The sequence below is a fragment of the Acyrthosiphon pisum genome, chromosome X, assembly GCF_005508785.2.
Source record: "Acyrthosiphon pisum isolate AL4f chromosome X, pea_aphid_22Mar2018_4r6ur, whole genome shotgun sequence".
Classification (NCBI taxonomy): domain Eukaryota; kingdom Metazoa; phylum Arthropoda; class Insecta; order Hemiptera; family Aphididae; genus Acyrthosiphon; species Acyrthosiphon pisum.
Window position 1 is genome coordinate 132,454,255 of NC_042493.1, and position 6,847 is coordinate 132,461,101.

Consider the following 6,847-nt stretch of genomic DNA (forward strand, 5'->3'; position numbering starts at 1 on the left):
ATAACGTAAGAACATGGCCTGGATTGGATCCAGCCTTATAAATCGAGGATTTATTTTCTAATAATCATGTGAACAGCATGTAATGTATTAATGTAATGATGTATTCATTGCCTATCGTTGAATTCGTGTAATACAACATAATAATTTGGTCAACCAAATAATAAATCACTTACATAATAATTTAACAGTTGATATAATATATAATATATTAAAAATAATTTTTGTATTGTATTATTTCCGTTTCTATATTAAAATATAATATTATTAGCAATTTTCATAATTATTATGAATCATAAAAATTATTAATACAATATTTTACTTTGAAATAACTAATTCAGCATTTATGTAGGTACACTTCTACACTGTCTATACATAATATAACTTGCGTGTATTAGTATCATATTACGATCGATGGCCGATGGGAACCCTCCATTAGTCATTATAGTTAGCACACCGTTTTTAATGTTCTACATTACGATTTATATAGAATGGTGAAATACTTTTGTCTTCTTATTCATATTAGTATTCGATAACCCATTGCCGATGAAGAAAATAATAGTCAAGTGTTAGAAAATTGATTTATTTGTAGTTATACGTATATATCATATATGTCATAATTGCTATTGCATTAGAAGTCTTGTGTGAAATCTGTGTGATCAAATCTGTGTGCCAATGGGGTGCATGTAATGCGTGATTTCGTTGGAACTAACTATACGGTAATACGATGCATATTTGTTGTTATATAATATTCATTAAACTAATTAAACTTTAAAATACATAAAATTAATAATTAAAGCTTATACCTATTAAGATATTAGTATCATATTAGGGTATACTTTAAAAAAATTATTTTTTCTATACATTGACAAATGACAAGTTTCAATGTGTTAAAATAGGTATTTATTCATTTTTCACTTATACGCCTATTGCAATAAATTTTAATTTCAAACTTCACAAATAATTTCATAAGAGACTAAAGAATAATGATAATATTTAACACATTTTAATACAATTATAATTAAAGTTAAAAAGGAAAAAAAGTGGGTAAGTGGATGTCAATCTGCTGTACAGTAGGTAACAAGCTGTCTTGGATAGTATTCCGAATATACCTAGTATTCCGTATTTGCAGAATACTGTATTCCGAATACTTTTAGAATACTACTTCCAAAAGTGTTTTGTGATGTATTCTGAATACTTCTGAAAGTATTTTGAATACTTTATTCGGAATACTTTTATAGTATGGATATTAAATTGTTTGATTTGCATGTTATTCCCTTGCATTTGATTTAAAACAAAAATACAAAATTTATATTTTATGAGTTGGAAATTTGGAATCAATAATATCTATTAAGATCATACTATATTAAAATTGAAGGGTGAAAATGCAAAACGTAGTATTGCCAAAATTTCGAAAATTGAGTTAAACATCGATTTTTATGGGAAAAATGTGAGGAATTCGATTTTGCAGTCAGAATTAAATTGTATCGATTACTTTTGTGAATAAAATCGTTTTTAAAACTGATATTCAATACATAACGTGATATTGCCACATTTAATGTCAAAGCAAAATGTGGTATTATCATGTCCAAGTCAAAACATATTATTGCCCATGTTATTTGTATTGGAGCATACTTGATATAATTGCAAAACATGGTATTGCCAATATTACGTTTTTCTTCAAAACGTGGTAATGCCGGCAATAATGCGTTTTGTATCAGCAGAAATAGGAACAACTTTAAAACGTTATATTGCCATTACCTTTTCAAAACCTGCAATACCACGTTTTGGTCTGACACGAAATTTTCAAAGCATTAAAAACAATGTTTACAATTTAGATTTATTTTGATACTGTCAATCGTTTACTTTTTATCTTTTACATATAAATAAACTTATTCTGAGTGTTTACAGTCGTCAGAAAATGTGTAAATTTTTTCTTGATTTGTGAACATTTTGGTTTTTGGCAATACCACCTTTTGCATTTCCACCCTTCAATTATAACTGGTATCATTTTATATAGTTATCAAAAATATTTTTAAGTATTTAGAATACTTTTATAGTATTCCAAATACTTTATTTGGACTATTATATTTATCAAGTACTTGAATACATATTCGGAATACTATTTTTCATAAGTATTCGAGTATTTATTCCAAATACTTTTCAAAATTATACTGTTTATTAATGGATGGAATTAAATTATAATTCAATGATATAATGTTATTGTATACGAAAAACGATTCTGAGCGGTGACGGTTTGTCAGTGTGGATATTTTATACTATACATATTTATATTGTTATTACTTATTATTAATACTATAGTTGGTAAGTTGAATTAATATTTTGAAACCACAACAAAACAACTAAAATCCTTATTCTTGGTTATTTAATATGTAACTTCCTACAAATTTGTACACAAAATAACTATATAAAAAAAATCATGATTTATATTTTTGAGATATTTTGGTTGCAGAATCACTTAATTACGAGGAACTTCGTTATTTTATATTTGTATATAGAAAAACAGTATTGTAATATTCTCGTTGTTGGGGCTGGTCAGAGTAATATTCTGATAGCCGTTGACTACGAGTATATTATGATTTTACAGGAAGCAAGACCACTGTTGTTGATGATGAAGATGTTGACAAGGTAGCTTATAAATAAATGTAGACAGATGAAAAGATACTTTGTAGTTTATTTAAATGTTCTTCAGTAATTTTGTCTAAGTCCAAATGACCAGATACTACACAGAGTGACGTGAAGGTGCTTGTTGTGCTCTGGAGTAGACACGTCTGGATACAGGCTGTTTCAGGCTCCCTTTTATATTCGGGTGCCCCCTGCTCCCCCTGCCTATCGATACGCTATCTCTTCTCTGACGGATGTGGTCCGTGTGACCATCAACTCAGGCCACGCACTTGCGATATTTCTAATCTAATCTGAGTATTCGCCATAATGTTCTGACAGCTAATTTATTATCTGTGTTGTCGTGCAGAGAGTCATCTCTTTTGCGAATTTACTAAATTCTTATCAGTTACCACATCCTGGTCTATAGTTGCGTACATTTACATATATACGTATATCTACTCGTGACTTAGCAATCCCCATATCCTGTCAACTGATACGTGTTTTGTGTTTTAATATGGATCGTGATTAAGCACTCGGTTATTCCGACTACATGATTAACCCTTTAACTTTCTATTGTATTTGCATATTTTCAATTTGACGTTTACCTACTTGCTTATTCCTAATTTTAACTAGCAAAATATATAGTTTTTTTTCATAATAACTATGATATATTGTCAATAATCGTCATATAGTTCAATTTTCTACCACAAATAAAATGAAATTGAAGTACCCATTTATAATTTTATCTATTTAGACCATAATCTACTGATTACAAAAATATCATCATTAGTTGCTCATATTCGCTCGTTTCGTTGAAGTGAGCACTGCATATTGAAGTTTGAAAGGGTGAAGTTTGATATTATAAGCAATATTTCATTGAATTACATTTATGCAGTAATTATAATGGCTTTAATTCGACAAATTACGCGTAATATAAAATCTACGAACTGTAATATTCTCGTCGTTGGGGCTGGTCAGAGTGATAATCTGATAGCCGTTGATTACGAGTATATTATGATTTTGCAGGAAGCAAGACCACTTGTGCTGATGATGAAGATGTTGACAGGGTAGTTTATAAATAAATGTAGACAGATCTTAAAATACAAAATATTAATTAATAATAATTGATTATGGCTTGAATGGTAAATTAACTATTCAAATTTAAGTAATGCGGATAAAAATATTTTTTATAATAATAAATTGTATTCGATGATAAATATATACATTATTTTTATTTGGTGAACCACCCCCCCCCCCTCCCCCACCTTGGCTAATTGACTTATTACTTCGAAACAAAAACACACGGATGTGCAGACATATCTTCCATTGATAGAAAGCATAAAAAAGTTAACTTCACGGAAAACTTCAGAGCTAGGGTATCGAAAAAACCGAATAAATGACCATCGAGTCAAAATTTCATTTTTTTCTAGTTATTCCGCCCTAGCTCCAAAGTTTACCGTGAGGTTAACTTTTTTAAAGCTTTCTTGAACTTGACTTTTCCTGCTTTTGCGTTAGTGAAATCAGATACAACTTCTTCTATGTCCATATTATAGGCTAATTCTTTCTCGATTGAAATCATTGCAAGGCCCACTAAGCGATCCTGTGACATGGGATCGTAAATAATTTTTAAAATTTTTAATTTTGAGAAACTTCTTTCCCCCGTGGCAGCCGTCACAGGAAGTGTTAAAAGGATTCTTAACGATATATAAGTGTTAAGAAAAAGTTAAACTAATTTATTTTCACAAATATATTACAAAACAATTCGGAGATTAGCTTCTGTATCATTACTCATTGAACCGTCTTCGCAGAGATGTAATTTGATCATATAATTCTACTGCATTAATGTCAGAAGTTAAGCCGTCATCTGATGCAAGTGCTAGTTGAAGATCTTTACAATGAGTCATAAGTTCATCGCTATTTTTTATTTTGGAAATATATATATATTAGAGCTATTGAGATTCCGCTGTATATTATATTTCATAAATAATTTAAATAATTATTGCGGTTTAACAGGACAAAATTATAATGAATGTGTCAGCGCGTTAGATTTTAATGAAACCGAAGAGTGTTCAATGACAACATTATTAGTAGAAATCGTTTAATACATTAGTACGCTATTAATTTATACGTCATATCAATTTAAATTTTAAATTGAAAAATAAGCTTAGTAAATAATAAATTCCGTACAAAAATGTTTATCATAATTTATAAAGATAATTATTTTAAATTTAAATATTTTAAATATAAAAAAAATTGTTTTTAAATTTTTATAATTTTTTAGAATAAATACCTGTAATTTGTAAAGCAATAGAATAATGGCCAATGTTCTTCTGATGAAAATCGGCAGGCAAATGAAAATAAAACCATTATAATTAACTTATCTGAGCTCCATGTTCCCGCCCCCCCCCCACTTTGGAATTTCGAAACGAAATTACCCCCATTCGTTTGTGCTTTGTTTGTGCTAGTTTGTGCTTTTAATCCCGTCGTTTGTGCTCAACTCTTTCCAAAGTTATTCAAATTTCAAAGTAGGGGGGCTGGGGACATGCTTAACCCCCCCAGGCTCTGATAGCCGTTAACTACGAGTATAGGTATTATGATTTTGCAGGAAGCGAGACCACTTGTGCTGATGATGAAGATGTTGACAGGGTAGTTTATAAATAAATGTAGACAGATGAAAAGATACTTTGTAGTTTATTTAAATGTTCTTCAGTAATTTTGTCTAAGTCCAAATGACAATTTCTCACACAGAGTGACGTGAAGGTGCTTGTTGTGCTCTGGAGTAGACACGTCTAAATACAGGCTGTTTCACGCTCCCTTTTATATTCGGGTCTCTGCTCCCCCTGCCTATCGATACGCTATCTTGTCTCTACCGGATGTGGTCCGTGTGACCATCGACTCAACCTACGCACTTGCAATATTCCTATCTAATCTGAGTATTCGCTATAATGTGCTGACAGCTAATTTATTATCTGTGTTGTTGTGCAGAAAGTCATCTCTTCTGCGAATTACTAATAGTTTATCAGTTAACACATCCTGGTCTATAGGTTGCGTACATATACATATATTCGCATATCTACTCGTGGCATTGGCAATCCCCATATCCTGTCAGTAGATACGTGATTTATGTGTTTAGAAAATATGATTCGCGAATAATTAATCACTAGGGTGTAAATTTGACTATTGCCAAATTGTTTTAGAAGGTCGTTTACCTAATCGCTTATTCCGAATTTAACTATTCCTATATAATGATATTTATGTGTTGTGAGTAAACGGTTACTATCCGTTACAAAATATATTTAAATTGGCAGCACGACCCATTGTTTAAACAAAAAAAAACACTTTTAATAATGTTTTAAATATTTTAAAAAGTGATCCTATGGATGATAAACTACAAAATAAAATAGAAAATATCAATAAATATTTAAATTCGTAGTTATTTATATAATATTTTGTATACTGTAGAAGTGTAGACAACCATAAATTATAAACTGTTAATTATGATACATATTAAATAAAAACAATTTAAAAATATTTATTAGCTTAAAAATTATTTCATTTGTCAAGTTATACTAATTGTGAGTTGGCCAAGAGGCGGGGATCACCAAAATCAGGGAGATTTGGTTGTTTAAACTTTTTTTTAGGTTTTTCCTCCTTAGCTCCGCGGTTTTTCGTGAGGTTAGCTGTTTTTATAATTCATTATTATGGAGAACGTGCAAGCGGAAGAATAATTGATTGTTTGGAGTCTATCCGCCTTATGGTTTTGGAGTACCTAATGATTTTTGTTAGATTTTTTTGGATTTTTATTATTATTCGGAATCGAAAATAAAATTGATTTTTCATCATTTTTTTGGGAAAATGTTGATTTCGATGAGTCACTGCTCCTGTGGTATTCGTCTCAAAGCTTTTTTTGTCACATCTCCGGAAACGGAATTTAGTATCGGTTCGATAGAAAGCATTAATGAAGTTAACCTCACGGTAAACTTTGAAGCTAGGGCGGAATAACTAGAAAAAAATGAAATTTTGACTCGATGGTCATCATTTTTACCTCTATGATAATGAAACCGAAGAGTGTTCAATGACAACATTATTAGTAGAAATCGTTTAATACATTAGTACGCTATTAATTTATACGTCATATCAATTTAAATTTTAAATTGAAAAATAAGCTTAGTAAATAATAAATTCCGTACAAAAATGTTTATCATAATTTATAAAGATAATTATT